This window comes from Triticum aestivum, chromosome 7A (assembly GCF_018294505.1).
Source record: "Triticum aestivum cultivar Chinese Spring chromosome 7A, IWGSC CS RefSeq v2.1, whole genome shotgun sequence".
NCBI lineage: Eukaryota > Viridiplantae > Streptophyta > Magnoliopsida > Poales > Poaceae > Triticum > Triticum aestivum.
Window position 1 is genome coordinate 694,860,326 of NC_057812.1, and position 18,342 is coordinate 694,878,667.

Genomic DNA, 18,342 nt, shown 5'->3' on the forward strand with positions numbered 1-18,342 from the left:
AGGTGTGAGCTCGGCTTGGCTCATTCCCGCAACCCGGCGTGGCGTGGCGTGGCGTGCGGTGGAGGAGCGCGCGAGGGCCTCTTCTCTTCTCAAGCTCCAATAGCATGTAGAAGAGAAACCCTTATAAAAAGGTCCAACTCCTTCTCCACTTTTACGGTGGGACTAAACTTCGCACTACACCTAGTGCCATATAACCCACATGGGCCCTTAGAGATTTTTAAAAATTGTTATATGGACCTAAAGCCCATCACAAATTTCAGCAGAAGTCTCCTAGTGATAATATGAAAAAAAATATCTAATCCAGAGCAATCTCCAACTTTGAATGCTGGATTGTTGATCGGCATCTCCGGTGCAATCACAGTAAGATTTGCAGTAATTTAGGGTGTGTTCGAAAGCTCGATGGCTTCCGTTTAGGCCAGCTTCTTACGGGAGCCAGCCGCAGCCAGCTTCCGTGAGGAGCCAGCGATCCGTTCGGTCACACGAGGCAGCTCCAGCTCGGTTAGCATGGGCTGCCAGGTCAGAAAGCTAGATTGGGCCCTTTCAGCTAGTGTCAGGGCAAGCTATTGATGGCCCAGTTATGTGAGGGCGCCGAGAGAGGACGTATCGGGGAGAGAAAGAATAGATCAAGCGAACCGGTACGCTGCTCGGAGGTCACTTGGCGGTGGCATATCTGGTAATAATGCTCAACTCCTTCTCCTCCGATTTTTGGGAGCCGGGTTCAAGCTGCTTCTTGTTTTTGCACTACGACGCAACGCTGCTCCACAAAGCTAGCTTCTGGGAGCTGCGGCGTTCGGGCCTGCTCCGTGCGCGAAGATGATGAAGATAGAAGCTGGAGACGATTCGAACGGGCCCTTAATCAACTCAGTATGCTACTTGCTAATAGAGAACAGCTGGATCAAAGAGTTACATGGAGATATAGCTAGGGATCCAATCAGTACTCATCAATGAAAATGTATAAGTGCCTTATGGGGCAGAGCACTACTCATTTCATCTCCAAACTTATATGGAAAAACCCAGTTAGACTCAGGCATAAAATCTCCTTCTGGCTACTCCTGCGTGACAGAATCAACATAAGAAATCTCCTACACAGGAAAATTTATGCACTTGGAAAGTTACAATTGCCCTATGTGTGCTGACCACACAGAGGAAACCATTTTCCATACTCTGCGATTGTCCATTTGCATTCTCATGCTGGGATCTTATTTTGCCATAGACCCCAGAGGAACTTCTAGCTTTGACGAGCACGGTATATCATGAAACCAGCTACCGGGAGACATTGGTCTGACTATTCTCATTGTGAGTTGCTGGGGCATTTGGTCTGTTTGTAATGACAAGATTTTTAGAAGTGTTGTCTCTCATCCACAGGGCTGGACCTACCACCTCAAGGATTTTTTAGAAGCTGCTATGATTAGAGCCAAAGCCAGTACTGCAGAGAAGATCAAGAGACACATGATTTAACATGGAAAAACCTCCTCAACTTGAGGAGTAAAAGACCACGGCTGTGGACCATCCGGTCCACGCAACTTCATTGAGAATGATGAGTACAAAGTCTGCTCTAGAACCTCTAGAGAGATTTACAACACACTCTCCATGTTGCCAACCGGCAACAGCAACAACAACCACAAGAAGCAAGATTTCAGCAAAGCAGAGTTTACACAGCTTCTGTACCCTTTAGTGTTTTGCAAACTGCTCTTAAACCGCTGAACCAAACAGCACCGAATTTGGAAGACAAGTAGACACATGAGTTTTTGACATCCCCTCCAATTTTTAGCTCAATCGGACATCATTTGCCTACCCAAACCGTTCGTCTCCCAAAACTACTTTGTTCTGAAACTGCAGCAGTCAGAGCTGACAAAAGCACTCTCAAATCTGATGCTCCACTGACCCAATCCTCAAACTAGCTAACCAGATCGAAGTACTCAAAGTAACGAACGAGCTCACCAAGTTTGGGGTCAATCCAAGCACATTTGAGCCTCCAACCATCAGCTTGAACATTGTCTAGTCAGATGCATCAAATCTGGACAGAACCTCTGTTTCTTCTTCTTCCTCTCTCTCAGGTTGTGTTTTCTCTTGTGTGCTCTCACTCTCACTCTCACGAATGGCAGCCGCCGCCAGCAGGGGTGGAGTGGCACTCTCAACCGTTGGATGCAGCGAGGATCAACGGCTTACATGTGTTGGACTTATGGGCTGATGTTGGGCTGCCAACATACCTCCATGTGGAGGGACTTAGCCCAACACTTTACAGGGACGGGCTCACCTCAATTCAAGGGTATTCAGTTGATGGCCGCAAAAAAAGGTATTCAGCTGAATACCCATTATGTTTTGCAAAAAAATTGGTATATATAGTATATATACTGTGCCAGTATAAGAAAAAAGGAAACTGATATAATAAACGTGCTAGTTAAGCATTTATAAGCCCGAAACAGAGGCTAACCTAGTAGCCCACCCTCTCCTCGAGTCCACAGCTTGGCCCAGGAGCACACTGCCCAAACGCACACGTACATCGTCGCAAAAAAATAGTGGATCGATCAGAGGCAAGACGAACCGGCAACTCCACTTGGCATCGTGGTGGTGATCTCGGTGAGGTGGCATGGGTGGCATTACGACCGTGGTGGTGCATGCTGGGGGACGGCAAGTTGGCTAGTTGGCTCCGGCCCGGTTGGGCAGTGGGGTTTGGAGTGCAGAAGAAATCCTTGCTGGTTCTCCGGCTCCGATGCGGAGACACCTGCGGGTGTCACCATTCCTTCTGGAGGGTGTCGGTGGTATCCATCCCCTACTCCCCTCCGCGTGCCGGGGGAAATCCTAAGGACACGTCCGGACAGCAGCGTTGTCGGCTTCACATTCCTTCTTGGAGGTGCTGCTTGGTACGCAGCGGATTGGAGCCTTGGACTGTGGTTAGTCGAATTCGGAGGGCGCAGCGATGACGGACCATCCGCGCTTTGTGGAGCTGCTGCTGTTGGCATTTGTTTCTTCTTCTTTGTTCTTTCTCTTTTCTTTTGGACTCGTTGTACTACTCGCCCTAGCAATTGATATATGATGATATGATCGGTGTTGGTTGCTTTGTAATTCAAAGAGGGAAATTCTTTTTCCATAACTGAATATCCAGCGGACTTGCCTCTAATACAGAAGTAACTGAACCCTCTTTTAGCATAATATGGTGTAGGCTTGGGTACTTTTAAGCTAGAGTTGTGTCTTCAAGCCAAGGATCAAAATGCTTCACACGGGTCACTAAATATATAATATATTGTGGAGTGATTGACAAAAAACTACTACTTTAGGTGTTTGCGTCCCACAGACCTACCACTTCAAAAAAAGTGACCGAAAACTACCAAATTTTTCTAATTTCGTGACTAAAAACTATCACTTTCAGATAATGTCCAGTTTAGACAATTTAAACGTGTTTATGACAGGCGGGGCCCATCTGTTAGCGCTGACGTGGCGTCAAAATCAACTTCACAGGGCGTCCGACAGGGGCGGCTGCGTCGGCCTCGGCAGAACCGGGCGTCTGTTACACGCGGCAGGGTGCTGGAGGCCCGGGGCGACGGCGGCGAGCGACGGCGTCGGGCGGCGGCTAGCAGCAGCAGCCCGGAGCGGCAGCAGCAGGCATCGCGGGCGGAGCGGCGCGGGACGGCTGCGGCGCGGGCGGGCGACGGTGGCGCGGCTCGGCAAGTGCGGCCAGTCACCGGCGGGGCACACGCGGGTGGCGCGGCAGCGGGCTGCGATGCAACAGCAGCAGCACACATCAGCAAGGAGAGCAGGGGAGCGCGGCAGCCAGCGGTGGGGCGCGGGTGAGCGAGGGAACTGCGAGAGGTTGGCGGGGCGCGCCGAGCCAGCGCAGGCGTGCGAGGCGAGCGTAGCAGCAGGCCGAGGCAGGGGTGCGACGCTGGACCCTCCCTGCTGAGCCCGGTGGACGGCGGGGGATATGGCGCGCAAGTGGGCACACAAGGTGTTTGGGAAAAATGCCACAGAGAGAGGAGGAAGGAGGAGGTTGACGCTGACAGATATGCCCGTCTATCATATACATGTTTAAATTGTCTAAACTGGACATTATCTGAAAGTGGTAATTTTTAGTCATGAAATTAAAAAAAAAATAGTAGTTTTCGATATTTTTAAAAAAAATGATACTTCTGTGGGACGCAAATCGCTAAAGTGGTAGTTTTTTGTCAATCACTATATTTTGAGTAGTTAATTTGTTCATTTCCGCGTCTAATAATAGGCGCTTGGATATGAATGCTCTTAGTAGTTTCTACAGTTTTTAGGTTCCACGAGAATTGCACGCGTGTAATCTCTTCATTGGTGCTCGTTGGATGGTTCTAGATGTAGAGCTGTGGTGGGTGCCGGTGGCGGCTCACGCCCGTCGAGGTGCTTCAGGTGCCATGGCGTCACTGCACTTTGGTCAATTTTCGCATACTACTATGGTTGCATGAACCGTCACGAGAAGAACAACATGAGGAGCAATTGATTAAAAAAAATCAAGGGTTGGTGAAATGCGGTGACTCCGACAGATGAGATTGTTAGTGTACTATACTTCTTGAGACTAACATAGGAAACTATTAGCCAAGAAAGCATAGGCAACTAAAACTAGACATCATTCTACTTTCACAAACAACCTTTTTGAATGAATCGTTTAACAAACAAAAAAAGAAGCTGACAACTCATGCCACCGGTTGACTCCAAACTTTGTTAAACCGAATCAACAAAGAAAAAGCAAGTTAAGAAGTTTTTCCAAAGATCACAGCCAGTTAGTGATTAACATGGAAGTGACAGAACAGTCACAAATTTAATGAAGGAAACCAGAAGATAGGGAACAAGGGACAGTTTGATGATACAAAAGTTTCAGGCGGCAGTCAAAGCAAACTAAGGCATTTTGGCCTCCAGCTCCTCCGCAACATCCGCTTCCTTCTCGGTTGTCTCCATGTCGGCCTCCAAGCGCTTCAACATCCTAACACGGACGACGAGCATGATTATCATCGCATCGGGATCCAACTCGTCAATCTTCATGGTCAACACTTTGGCATCCTCCGAAGTGGACGCTAGCTCAAGTCTCCTCTGTTCGAGTATCATCTTCTTCTCTTCAAGGTTGATATTCTTATCGAGCGCCACCATGAAGATGTCAAGCTTCTCCACCTTCTTTCAATCTGTCACGTCATAGCGCTTGACACATGCCTATTCCATCTTCGCCAAGATATCCTCGAACATCTCTTCTTCTTTGTCGTCACCCCTTCTCGCTTCTCCTTCTCCTCCTACATCTTCTTACCCCCGAACCCCCTCCTATTCTTCTTGGATGGCTCTTTTATTGCATTGGTTGGATCACCGGCTTCATCCTCATTGGCAATGCCAGCGGTCTTGAAGGAATTGGCAATGGATTGTTGCCACTTGGGTTGCCCATTCAAGTTCAACCAACAATGCATGAGGGCGAAGCTCTTCTTATCCTACTTCAAATACAATGTGCATGCATGGGAAGGCTAGCAAAAAAAGATATTGTCAAGATGCATCTCGGGCCAAATGAGCAACACATAGAGCATATTCGGCCACGTGATCAACACATAGAACAACTTACTTGCTTGGAGATTTGCGCACCACTTGGCCACCGTTTTATGAGTGTATTGAGATGGCTGCAATACTTGCTCACGGATTCTTGGAAGGTGTATCATCGATAGTTGAGCGACTTCGGCACATGATCTTCGAAGACTTACTTGTGGTACGGTTTGAAATTCTTGTGCTCATGGAAACAAAAATGAATATTGGACCAAAATCTTGCACCCCTTTGCTCCGTGACTTGGAACGTATCGATGCTAGTGGGCAACAATACATAGAACAACAATTTGTCATCCCTCATGTTGAAACTTTCTCTTCTGCCCATTTTCCATGGATCAGCCGCCCAATCATCTGGATCAAGGCCCATCTCGTCGGCGTATGTCCTTGGATGCCCGATGTATGTGTCCGCCCGATGGGTGTTCGTGCCCGGGTGCACGCCTCCGTTTGGGAGTGGCCCATGTGTCCGTCAACGAAGCCGCCTCCACCTCCGTCGTGGATCATCTGCATCATCTCCCTGTCTACATCATCATAGCTATCGCGCCTGGTTGAGACAAATCACTGAAGAGAGAGTGGGCACCTAGTTGATCCAAGCCCAGCATCCCGCGACTGGACAAGCTGCGGCGATGGTGAGCCGGCGAAATGGAGCTGCACCATGTCCTGGTCGATCCAATACGACACGTACGTGACTGCTGCTAACAACCGAGTTGTTTGGTGTGGCGTACTAGTAGTGAGGCTAAAACTGCTCCGGCTAGGGCGGCGTGTGCATGGACGGCGACTCCACTGCCCCTCCCCATGTCCCCGCCCGGCCCCAACGCCCCATCCCACGTGCCCTTTTCTTTTCCTTACCGGGGTTGTAATCTCCGTAATTTTCCTTTTCTTTCATAATTTTTGTTTCTCCTTTCGTAATTTTGAGCAAGCTTTGTACTTTTCTCTTTACCATAGTTTTTCTCCAAAGGGAAAACACAAATAAATCTCAATATTTGTCCATATGACACTTAACCTTTTCGGTATTTATTCCTTAATTTCTTTAGGTTTTTATGTATTTTTCCTTTGTTTTTTTATTTAAAAAACAAAAGGATGGGAATGATGAAACGACCCACAAGGCCAAAAAGCAAAACCAATCTCCCCTCAGCCATGCCGTGCCGTACCGGGGAGCTCCTAGCCGGCGTGCACCGGCTAGGAGTTCAGGCGCCCACTAGGTGCAGCAATGGGCCAGCCCATCTCACCACTCGTGATGCAGTCCATCACGCGGGCGCATTTGGTTCATCGGTCAACAACCGAGCAATTGACCGGTCACTGATTCAATTTTGAAAAATATTATTTTTTTAAATCAGAAAAAAATATTGGTGATTTCAAAAATGTTCACGCGTTTTCAAGTTTTTTCAAAAACTACAAAAACGTTTACGAATTTGAAAAATTTTCCTTAATTTTGAAAAAACTTAATTGATTAGGAAATTTTTTGGAAATTTTTAATAACTTCATCAATTTTGAAAAAATACTTCACTGATTTTGAAAAAGGTTCATCGATTTGGAAATAATGTTCATTTATTTTGAAAACAAGGTTCATCGCATTTGAAAAAGTTCATTCATTTTGTAAAATAAATAAATTAATAATGATAAAAAGAAAAAAAAGGAAAAGAGAAAGGAAAAAATTAAAGAAGAAAAGAGGTAAAAGGATATAGGCAGACGCAACAAGTAAGTTGTCCTTGGTGGTTAGAGTAGTTTAGACAGAAAGAGAAGGGTGCGAGTTTGATTCACCTGCACGCGCGACTTCTTTGGAGGGGAGTAGAAAAAAGAACAATGGGAAAATGAGCGGCCAATTGCAAAAGTCAAAGTATCGGGAGCAGAAGGCGCCGAATAGGAAATGCGCCGAACCACCCTTAATAACAGGCGTGCCAGGCTGATCCCCATGGCCAGGCCTTTGAGCCGGCAAGGCATGGCCCTTTTATAAAAAAGGCCGAAACGGACCGCGCCGTGCCAGGTTTTGTATAAGAGTATGAAAAATGAATGGAATGTGTATGTTCGAGATTCTCTGGGAAAAAAAATTCTTGTGTATAATAACTAAATTTCCCATAGATGGCATTTCTTTGTAGGACACGCCATTTTTAAAGCAAATGTATACTTACATTAGCACTACCAAACATGCCCGTGCGTTGTAACGGAAGAAAACAGCCCTCACATGCCCTTATCCATTGAGCATGGTTAAAGAACTCACCCTTATACCCATAACATAATAAACATGACTAATACCTCATTCTCAAGTCCACGTCCTCCATTTCAATATAACACCAGACACATGTTTCCACTTGTCGTCTTTGCCGTCCTCATCGCTGGTGGTAGCATTATCAGTTATCACTAACCAAGGTTGACCAGGTGCAATGGCTAATATAATAGGGAAAATCACATTCTAAAATATATTCACTTTTTCAGGAAAAACATCCTCTCAATATCTGGCGAGACTATGAGCTAATTTAAAACTTGGCGCTGCAATTTAAACAGCCAGTCATGTTTAGTCTAGTGGCTAGGATTCTGAGCTCTCTAGCATGAGCGGCTTGGTTTGATTCCTCGTGGCGCAGCACTTTTTCTTAGATTCTTTTTACTGGCCCGGGCTGTTATGCTAATGGGCCGGCCTATTGTGGCTCTGTGTGTCCTGTGTCATATTTTTTGACTGAAACGAATCGGGAGAAGGCGAAAATTATCTAGGTCTCACCGCGATTGAAAATAACTGAAGAAACAATCCTTCCTTTAATATTAGGTAAGGATAAAGATAGAAACGTAGGCCCAGCGGGTGACTAGAAACCATTTCAGCCCAACTGTTAGAAGAAAATGGAGGGAAAACGTGATGGAAATGGAGGGAAGACGTTCCCCTTTCCCTCCAACGCGCACAGCAGAGTGGCACAGTCCCGAGCAGAGCTTTGCCTCCGAGGCTCCGACGAATCCGTCCATGGGGAAGCGGAAAAGCTCATCCCGCCGCTCGGCGGCGGTAAGCTCGGACGAATCGGAAGATGGGGATACGCGATGGATCATCTCGCCGCTTGGCCCCGACGCCTATCGACCGCCCGCCCAATCCCGTACCGGTACGTCCTCTTCTCCTCCGTAGCACCTACCATCCTTTGGATTCGCCGTCTCCCCTTGTTGAAGTTCGCTTGTCTTTCGAGCTCGCAGGGTGCCCGTGTCAGTGCCACCAGCAGGGGACGAAGCAGAAGGCCCCGGGTGCCTCTCGGAGGCGTCGCAACCAGCCGGTTCGTACTGTGCCGCACCCAGCACACCCTCTCCCTGAATCTTGCTTATTTCTTGATTTTGCTTCATCCACATTTTGTAGGATAACAGCACAAATGTCATCCGCGTGTACTATGGCCATAGAGAACAACACACGCTAAGGCCCTGTTTGGTTCCAAATAAGTCACCAACTTATAAGTCGAAAAGTGTAAAAAGTGACTTATTTTGCCAAACGGACCCAACTTATAAGTCACCCCAACTTATAAGTCATAAATTGCTCCACCCCAACTTAAAACTTATAAGTCACCCCTTTTGCATGGGTCCCACCACCTTTACATAAAAAAACAAGGTAGAAAGGTATGCTCAGGTGACTTATAAGTCAGGTGGTAACCAAACAGGCGTGACTTATAAGTAACTGATTTTAAGTCACCTGACTTATAAGTCAGGTGACTTATTGGAACCAAACAGGCCCTAAGTCTAAATGATTGCTTATCTTTCTATAGAGGACATAATTTCAGTGGATTCGGACGCGTAGTGGTCGAGCTGCCGCAGCCGCGGCCTATGACATTGGTGGATCTGCACCTCTGGATCTTCAAATTGTTCCGGCTCCACCCAGAAACACAAGATCTCAGCATCACAGGGTTCTTCAAAGAATACACCCCTGACACTTACTCAGACCCTCACTTTCTGGACCAAATCCTGGACTGGGAGATCCGGTTTTTCACCACAGACAGAGATTGGAGTTCCTTTGTTAATAAAATGAAGAGGAAGAATGTGCAGCACAAGTTCAAGCTGTTCGTCGACTGCTCTGAACTCAAGCACTACGATGTTCTGCTCAAAGCAGTCCATGAGGATTACACACCACCGTCGACGGTTGTTCTGCCGGAGACAAAAAGTCTGTTAATTGATGACCCTGATCATCACTTCCACGTTGTCCAAGACTGGACAATGACCCCTCAGGAAATCGTAGTATATCTTTCTGACAACTACGACAAGCACATGATGGAGCTAGATGACTTGACACTGAAGCATATGATGGAGAAAAATGGTGGTGCTAGTCAAGAAATGCAGCAGGAGTCGGTCAAGCATGATGAGGCAGACTTGAGGCACGAAACCCATGCAGCCAACCTAATTTAGTGGAGGAAAGGGGTGAAGGAGGTCATGCCGCTGACGGCCACAGAATGATAATGAAATTTTCCGATTGGATCCATCCTAATGCATTGCATAAGTGGTCACTGCTGCATGACACAAGAGGAGCTAGGTATGGCATCATGGGCACTGACATAGATGGTGCATATAAGAACAACCACGTGTTGAAGGCAGTGCAGTGCCTTCAGATCAGCGCAATAGTGAAGGTGACACTCAAACGTATGGAAGAGTACTTAAAAAACACAAGTGATGCAGCAAAAGAAGCAATAGATAATCCAGTAATGAACTTCCCTAAAAGAGTCCAGGATGACATGAATTCCAAAATGCAAAAGGCCCGGACTCATCAAGTTATCCGCATGACCACCAAGGACAAAAATGCTGGCAAAGATGTCGGAAAATTTGTGGTTAAGTCGGGGCAGAAGCGTGTAAGTCTTCACCTGGATTCAGAATATGCCATTAGCATGAAAATGTCTCGAGGATGCACAATCAGAAAAAGTGCCGTGTGTTCCTGCAACAAGCCTTCTTCGCAAGCCCTGCTCTCATGTCATTGCCGTCTGCTCTCATATTGGAGTTAACGCTGCTACATATGTGTCCCCATACTACACCTTGTCCTATCTAGGTGATACCTGGAGTACCAAATCTGTTGTATCCGACTCTTCATATGACTACAGGAAATTTGGCTCTGCGACAACAACTTGGATACCAGACAAAAAGTTGGAGTCTGGCCTTCCTGTGTTTCTAACATCAGACTGCATACAAACTGGCCCGGATGAGGAAGATCAATAGTGAACCGTTGAAAGTGCATCAAGCAAGGAAGGAAGGAACACTAAGAAGAAGCTAGCTCCCGAGCTTAAGTTATCCTTTGCAAACTTGAACCTTTATTAGTATGTGTGGTACTTCTATCATATCCAAGCAAGTGAATTTCACAGTTTCTTCAGGCAATATGGTTTATAGCCCTGTGAGTGCCTGACTGCCTGCAAATCAATCCATTACCATGCTCCAACATTGAATCCTTATTTCCTTTCCAGTTAGTTATCGTCACATCTTCTTTGCGTGGATTGTTGTGTACAGTTTGATACTTCAGTTCCATGCTTGATTTATATTTGCCTCATGCTCAGATAAACCCAAACTCCAAACCATTCTAAAGATATTTCTTATTAGCTGATGCATTTGTAAGGAATAATCTTCAGGGTTGATTGCTGAATTTGTATGCTTTTCTCGCAACAATGCTGCCAAGATAATCACACAAAAGCAAAAGATAGTAAAATACTTCCAAGGTCATTGTATCTTGAATGTTTCTGTGGAATCATTCTGCACGGAGTTGCCATGGAGCCTCTTACATGTTTTTTTCTTACTTCAGAGAAGCGCTCGGTGTTCCACTGAGGAACTCTTCTTCCCAATTATCTCCACTGCCTTGAGATGAAATTGGAAATATTAATGCACCCACCATAAGGTATGACAAACGCACCAGTTGATGTCTCCTTCATTCAGTTCCGCTGATGATCTATATGTCAAGCTACATGACATTTGTCAGGATGTAAACACACCATAGTGCAGAGCAGGATCTCATCTGAATATTATGTCTGTTGTTCAGACTTCGCAACTTACTGTCATATGAAATTGTGGTTCTTTTTTACTTCACCGGAGAAAAACATTCCTCCTTCTCTTAAGCAGAACGTGAATGTTTGTGTCGCATACTTGGGGCCATAACTTCCATGTTATACTAACTTTAACAAAGGTCATACAATTTGCAAAAAAAGAGAAAAAAACAAAAGCAATCAACCGCACCAGAAACTGCCAACATTCAGAAAGCAGAGCACAGTTGCAGATCACTGAAACTATGGATACATCCTGCACCACCCAAGTTATCTAAACTAAGAAGGGCGATCCTTCATAGTAATCAGGAAATCTGGAACTTCTCGGGAAATATCGTCACGAGTCCCATTCATATTCAGGTCCTGGGCAGAAGTTGGTGACAAGCACTCCTCAACTATTTCCAGCAGGTTTTGATTTTCCAATGCAACCGCAGCGCACGTTCTTTTTCGTTCAGTTGCTTATTCAGTGCAACTATTATGTCTAATTAGACAATGGGTGCATATACACCTATGAGCAAAAGTGAATTTTCACTCTTACTGGTGCTGGCTTGTCTAGTGGTATATCCATACAGCACATGTCAGAGCAAATACAGTTATTTTGATTAATTTGAATCTGTTAGAAGGGAATAGATAGGGATTGGCGGAATATAATGGATGTATTATTGAGCCTCGAGGGTGAGTATACATTGAGTACAAGACTTGGAGGGCAAGAAGCCTCTCCTGGAGATAAGGTAGGAGACGGATTACAAATCCTAGACTACCAAATACATGTAACCCAAATATATCTCTAACATCCCCCTGGAATAAAAATGATAGATCTTCAGTGGTACATGATATTTACCTTGTCAATGAGTTACTATGGTCTTCATTTCTTCAAACATCCCATCTATATATAGCTCATAAACTCAGTGGTTTGTAGTTATCAACTAGTCAGGATAGCTCCCATCCTTTTCAAAAAAAAAAAAAGAATAGCTCACATCCATCGTGTTTTATTATATGGTCAACTAGCCATAGGTAGGCTGAAGAAACATATATGTGTCATGTGTGGCATTTATATTAAGTGAGTCAGCTACCATGAAAATAATACTCAAGAGTCAAGATACTTTGCCTGATTTTACGTTGTTAAGTTGCACACTACCACAAATATGTTAGATTTAGGAGGCACCGGGAATAGATAAGCTTGAAACTGCATGAGATCCTGCCGTAGTGCCGTTGGATCAAACTGTGCAGGGTACCTGTAGCACCGGGTATTGTAGCTATGTACTGTGCACAGGGTGTTGTTCATGTTGATTTATTCATTCTTAGAACACTTCCTTTTTGTGTGAAAACTCTAATATTATATGCTTATTCTTGAGTATTAATAATATCTTTGTAAATTGTGTGCAAATTTTGTCATTTTGTTTTGCTTCATATTTTTCCTTAAAGGGAAAGAGCATCTACACTCGCGCCCCCAACATGCCACCCAGGGTTATTCTTTAGCGCCGGCGCAGAAAAATCGGCCCAGTCGCGCCCCCAAGGCCTTGTTTATCGCTGGTTTGGACCGAAATAACAGGCGGCGAACCCGAGCCGAACCCAGGTCCCCGGGGGTCGCCTGGGGGTGCCGGCCGAAGCGAAAAGACGTGTGGGTCCGCTCTATCGACGAGAGAAGGCCCTTTTTCCTGTCGATCCCCCCGCTTTCCCCCCTTCCGCCCCTCTTCTCCCGCCATTCTCCTCCATCTCCCCTCCATCCAGCCGCCTCGCGCCGCTACCGATGCCGATGCCACCCAGCCGAAGCAGAGGGCGCCACCGTCCAAAACACCGGGCATGTCGAACGCCGACTGGAAGGCGGAGGTTCAGTGCCGGGAGGTTGTCACCACCGACCGGCGGAACAGGCTAAACGCCAAGAAGGCTTGGGACAGCAGGGAAGCATCGGCTGTGGCTGGGGCTGCGGCGGAGCAGACAGAGGCGTCTCACGCGACGGAGCAGGTGGAGGCGTGATAACCCACAAGTATAGGGGATCGCAACAGTTTTCGAGGGTAGAGTATTCAATCCAAATTTATTGATTCGACACAAGGGGAGCCAAAGAATATTCTCAAGTATTAGCAGCTGAGTTGTCAATTCAACCACACCTGGAAACTTAATATCTGCAGCAAAGTATTTAGTAGCAAACTAATATGATAGTAGTGGTAACGGTAGCAAAAGGTAACAGTAGTAAAAGTAATGTTTTTGTTATTTTGTAGTGATGATAGAAATAGCAACGGAAAAGTAAATAAGCGAAGAACAATATATGGAAAGCTCGTAGGCAATGGATCGGTGATGGAGAATTATGCCAGATGCGGTTCATCATGTAACAGTCATAACCTAGGGTGGCAGAACTAGCTCCAGTTCATCAATGTAATGTAGGCGTGTATTCCGAATATAGTCATACGTGCTTATGGAAAAGAACTTGCATGACATCTTTTGTCCTACCCTCCCGTGGCAGCGGGGTCCTTACAGAAACTAAGGGATACTAAGGCCTCCTTTTAATAGAGTACCGGAACAAAGCATTAACACATAGTGAATGCATGAACTCTTCAAACTACGGTCATCATCGGTAAGTATCCTGATTATTGTCACTTCGGGGTTAACGGATCATAACACATAATAGGTGACTATAGACTTGCAAGATAGGATCAAGAACTCTCATATATTGATGAAAATATAATAGGTTCAGATCTGAAATCATGGCACTCGGGTCCTAGTGACAAGCATTAAGCATAACAAAGTCATGGCAACATCAATCTCAGAACATAGTGGATACTAGGGATCAAACCCTAACAAAACTAACTCGATTACATGATAGATCTCATCAAACCCATCGTTGTCCAGCAAGCCTACGATGGAATTACTCACACACGGCGGTGAGCATCATGAAATTGGTGATGAAGGATGGTTGATGATGACGATAGCGACGAATTCCCCTCTCCGGAGCCCCGAACGGACTCCAGATCAGCCCTCCCGAGAGGCTTTAGGGCTTCGCGGCGGCTCCGTATCGTAAAACGCGATGAATTCTTCTCTCTGTTTTTTTCTCCCCGAAACACAATATATAGAGTTGGAGTTGGAGTCAGAGGAGCTCCAGGGGGCCCACGAGGTAGGGGGCGCGCCCCCACCCTCGTGGACAGGTGGCGGGCCCCCTGGCCTTCATCTTTTGCAGGTATTTTTTATATTTTTCAAAAAGTTGCTCAGTGAAGTTTCAGGTCATCCCGAGAACGTTTGTTTCTGCACATAAATAAAACCATGATAATTCTGCTGAAAACAACGTCAGTCCAAGTTAGTTCCATTCAAATCATGCAAGTTAGAGTCCAAAATAAGGACAAAAGTGTTTGGAAAAGTAGATACGACGAAGACGTATCAACTCCCCCAAGCTTAAACCTTTGCTTGTCCTTAAGCAATTCAGTTGATAAACTGAAAGTGATAAAGAAAAACTTTTACAAACTCTATTTGCTCTTGTTGTAAATATGTAAAGCCAGCATTCAAGTTTTCAGCAAAGATTATAGCTAACCACATTCGCAATAATGCTTAGGTCTCAAGTTTACTCATATCAATAGCATAATCAACTATCGAGCAATAATAATAAATCTCGGATGACAACACTTTCTCAAAACAATCATAATATGATATAACAAGATGTTATCTCGCTAGACCTTTCTGAGACTGCAAAACATAAATGCAGAGCACATTTAAAGATCAAGGATTGACTAGACATTGTAATTCATGGTAAAAGAGATCTAGTCAAGTCATACTCAATGTAAACTAACATTAATGGATGCAAATGACAGCGGTGCTCTCCAACTGGTGCTTTTTAATAAGAGGATGATGACTCATCATAAAAGTAAATAGATAGGCCCTTCTCAGAGGGATGCAGGGATTTGTAGAGGTGCTAGAGCTCGGCTTTGAAATAGAGGTGAATAATATTTTGAGCGGTATACTTTCATTGTCAACATAACAACCAAGAGATGGCAGTATCTTCCATGCTACACACATTATAGGCGGTTCCCAAACAGAATGGTAAAGTTTATACTCCCCCTTCCACCAACAAGCATCAATCCATGGCTTGCTCGAAACAACGAGTGCCTCTAACTAACAAGAGTCCCAGGGGGAGTTTTGTTTGCAATTATTTTGATTTAGTTTGCATAAAACATGGGATTGGGCATCCCGGTGACCAGCCATTTTTCTTGTGAGTGAGGAGCGGAGTCCACTCCATTTGTGAATAACCCGCTGATACGTCCATTTTGCATCATGCTTTTATATCGATATTTATCGCATTATGGACTGTTATTTCACTTTATGTCACAATACTTATGGCTATTCTCTCTTATTTTACAAGGTTTACATAAAGAGGGAGAATGCCGGCAGTTGGAATTCTGGGCTGGAAAAGGAGCAAATATTAGAGACCTATTCTGCGCAACTCCAAAAGTCCTGAAACTCCACGGAACGTCTTAAAATAAATAAAGAAAAATCCTCGCCAAAGATGAAGGCCAGGGGGCCCACACCCTGCTCACGAGGGTGGGGGGCGCCCCCCTAGGGCGCGACCCCTACCTCGTGGGCCCTCTGGTGGGTCTCCGACGTCCATCTTCTCCTATATGAAGTCTTTTGATGAGAAAAAATAGGAAGCAACCTTTCGGGACGAGACTCCGCCGCCACGAGGTGGAACCAAGGCGGAACCAATCTAGAGCTCCGGCAGAGCTGTTTTGCTGGGGAAACTTCCCTCCGGGAGGGGGAAATCATCACCATCGTCATCACCAACGCTCCTCTCATCGGGAGAGGGCAATCTCCATCAACATCTTCACCAGCACCATCTCATCTCCAAACCCTAGTTCATCTCTTGTATCCAATTCTTATCTCAAAGTCCGGGATTGGTGCTAGTAGGTTGCTAGTAGTGTTGATTACTCCTTGTAGTTGATGCTAGTTGGTTTAATTGGTGGAAGATTATATGTGAAGGAAATATGCCCTAGAGGCAATAATAAAGTTATTATTTATTTCCTTATTTCATGATAAATGTTTATTATTCATGCTAGAATTGTATTAACCGGAAACATAATACATGTGTGAATACATAGACAAACAGAGTGTCACTAGTATGCCTCTACTTGACTAGCTCGTTAATCAAAGATGGTTATGTTTCCTAACCATAGACAAAGGAGTTGTTATTTGATTAACGGGATCACATCATTAGTTGAATGATCTGATTGACATGCCCCATTCCATTAGCTTAGCACCCGATCGTTTAGTATGTTGCTATTGCTTTCTTCATGACTTATACATGTTCCTATGACTATGAGATTATGCAACTCCCGTTTGCCGGAGGAACACTTTGGGTGCTACCAAACGTCACAATGTAACTAGGTGATTATAAAGGAGCATTATAGGTGTCTCCAAAGGTAGATGTTGGGTTGGCGTATTTCGAGATTAGGATTTGTCACTCCGATTGTCGGAGAGGTATCTTTGGGCCCTCTCGGTAATGCACATCACATAAGCCTTGCAAGCATTGTAACTAATATGTTAGTTGCGAGATGATGTATTACGGAACGAGTAAAGAGACTTGCCGGTAACGAGATTGAACTAGGTATTGGATACCGACGATCGAATCTCGGGCAAGTAACATACCGATGACAAAGAGAACAATGTATGTTGTTATGCGGTCTGACCGATCAAGATCTTCGTAGAATATGTAGGAGCCAATATGGGCATCCAGGTCCCGCTATTGGTTATTGACCGGAGATGTGTCTCGGTCATGTCTACATTGTTCTCGAACCCGTAGGGTCCGCACGCTTAAGGTTTCGATGACAGTTATATTATGAGTTTATGAGTTTTGATGTACCGAAGGAGTTCGGAGTCCCAGATGAGATCGGGGACATGACGAGGAGTCTCGAAATGGTCGAGACGTAAAGATCGATATATTGGACAACTATATTCGGACATCGGAAAGGTTCCGAGTGGTTCGGGTATTTTTCGGAGTACCGGGGAGTTACGGGAATACGGGAGAAGAAGTATATGGGCCTTATTGGGTTTTAGGGGAGAGGGAGAGGCAGGCCGCGCGCCCCCCAAGGCCTAGTCCGAATTGGACTAGGGGGAGGGGCTGCGCCCCCTCCTTCCTTCTCTTCCTTCTCTTCCTTCTTCCCCTTCCTTGTCTCCTACTTCTACTACATGGAAGGACTCCTAGTCAGACTAGGAAAGGGGGAATCCTACTCGCGGTGGGAGTAGGACTCCCCTAGGGCGCGCCATAGAGAGGGCCGGCCCTCCCCTCCTCCACTCCTTTATATACGGGGGCAAGGGGGCACCCTAGAACACACAAGTTGATCTTCGTGATCGTTCCTTACCCGTGTGTGGTGCCCCCCTCCACCATATTCCACCTTGGTCATATTGTAGCGGTGCTTAGGCGAAGCCCTGCGACGGTTGAACATCAAGATCGTCACCACGCCATCGTGCTGACGGAACTCCTCCCCGAAGCTTTGCTGGATCGGAGCCCGGGGAGCGTCATCGAGCTGAACATGTGCCAAGAACTCGGAGGTGCCGGAGTAACGGTGCTTGGATCGGTTGAACCGGGAAGACGTACGACTACTTCCTCTACGTCACGTCAACTCTTCCGCTTCGGTCTACGAGGGTAAGTAGACAACACTCTCCCCTCTCGTTGCTATGCATCACCATGATCTTGCATGTGCGTAGGAAAATTTTGAAATTACTACGTTCCCCAACAATATGTTAAGATCCTATATGCATATTATTACCCCTCTGATTATGAACATGAATATGCTTTGTGAGTAATTACGTTCGTTCCTGAGGACAAGGGAGAAGTCTTGCTATTAGTAGTCATGTGAATTTG

At 45.7% G+C, this 18,342-nt stretch overlaps 1 long non-coding RNA gene across 1 annotated transcript; it reads left to right on the forward strand.

Annotated features, from left to right (window-relative positions):
* Positions 1–8,410: 8,410 nt before the first annotated feature.
* On the forward strand, positions 8,411–11,577 carry LOC123146889 (uncharacterized). The gene is made up of 3 exons (XR_006472961.1): positions 8,411–8,615; positions 8,704–8,780; positions 11,267–11,577. It is a non-coding gene; the product is annotated as an uncharacterized lncRNA (long non-coding RNA).
* Positions 11,578–18,342: the final 6,765 nt, after the last annotated feature.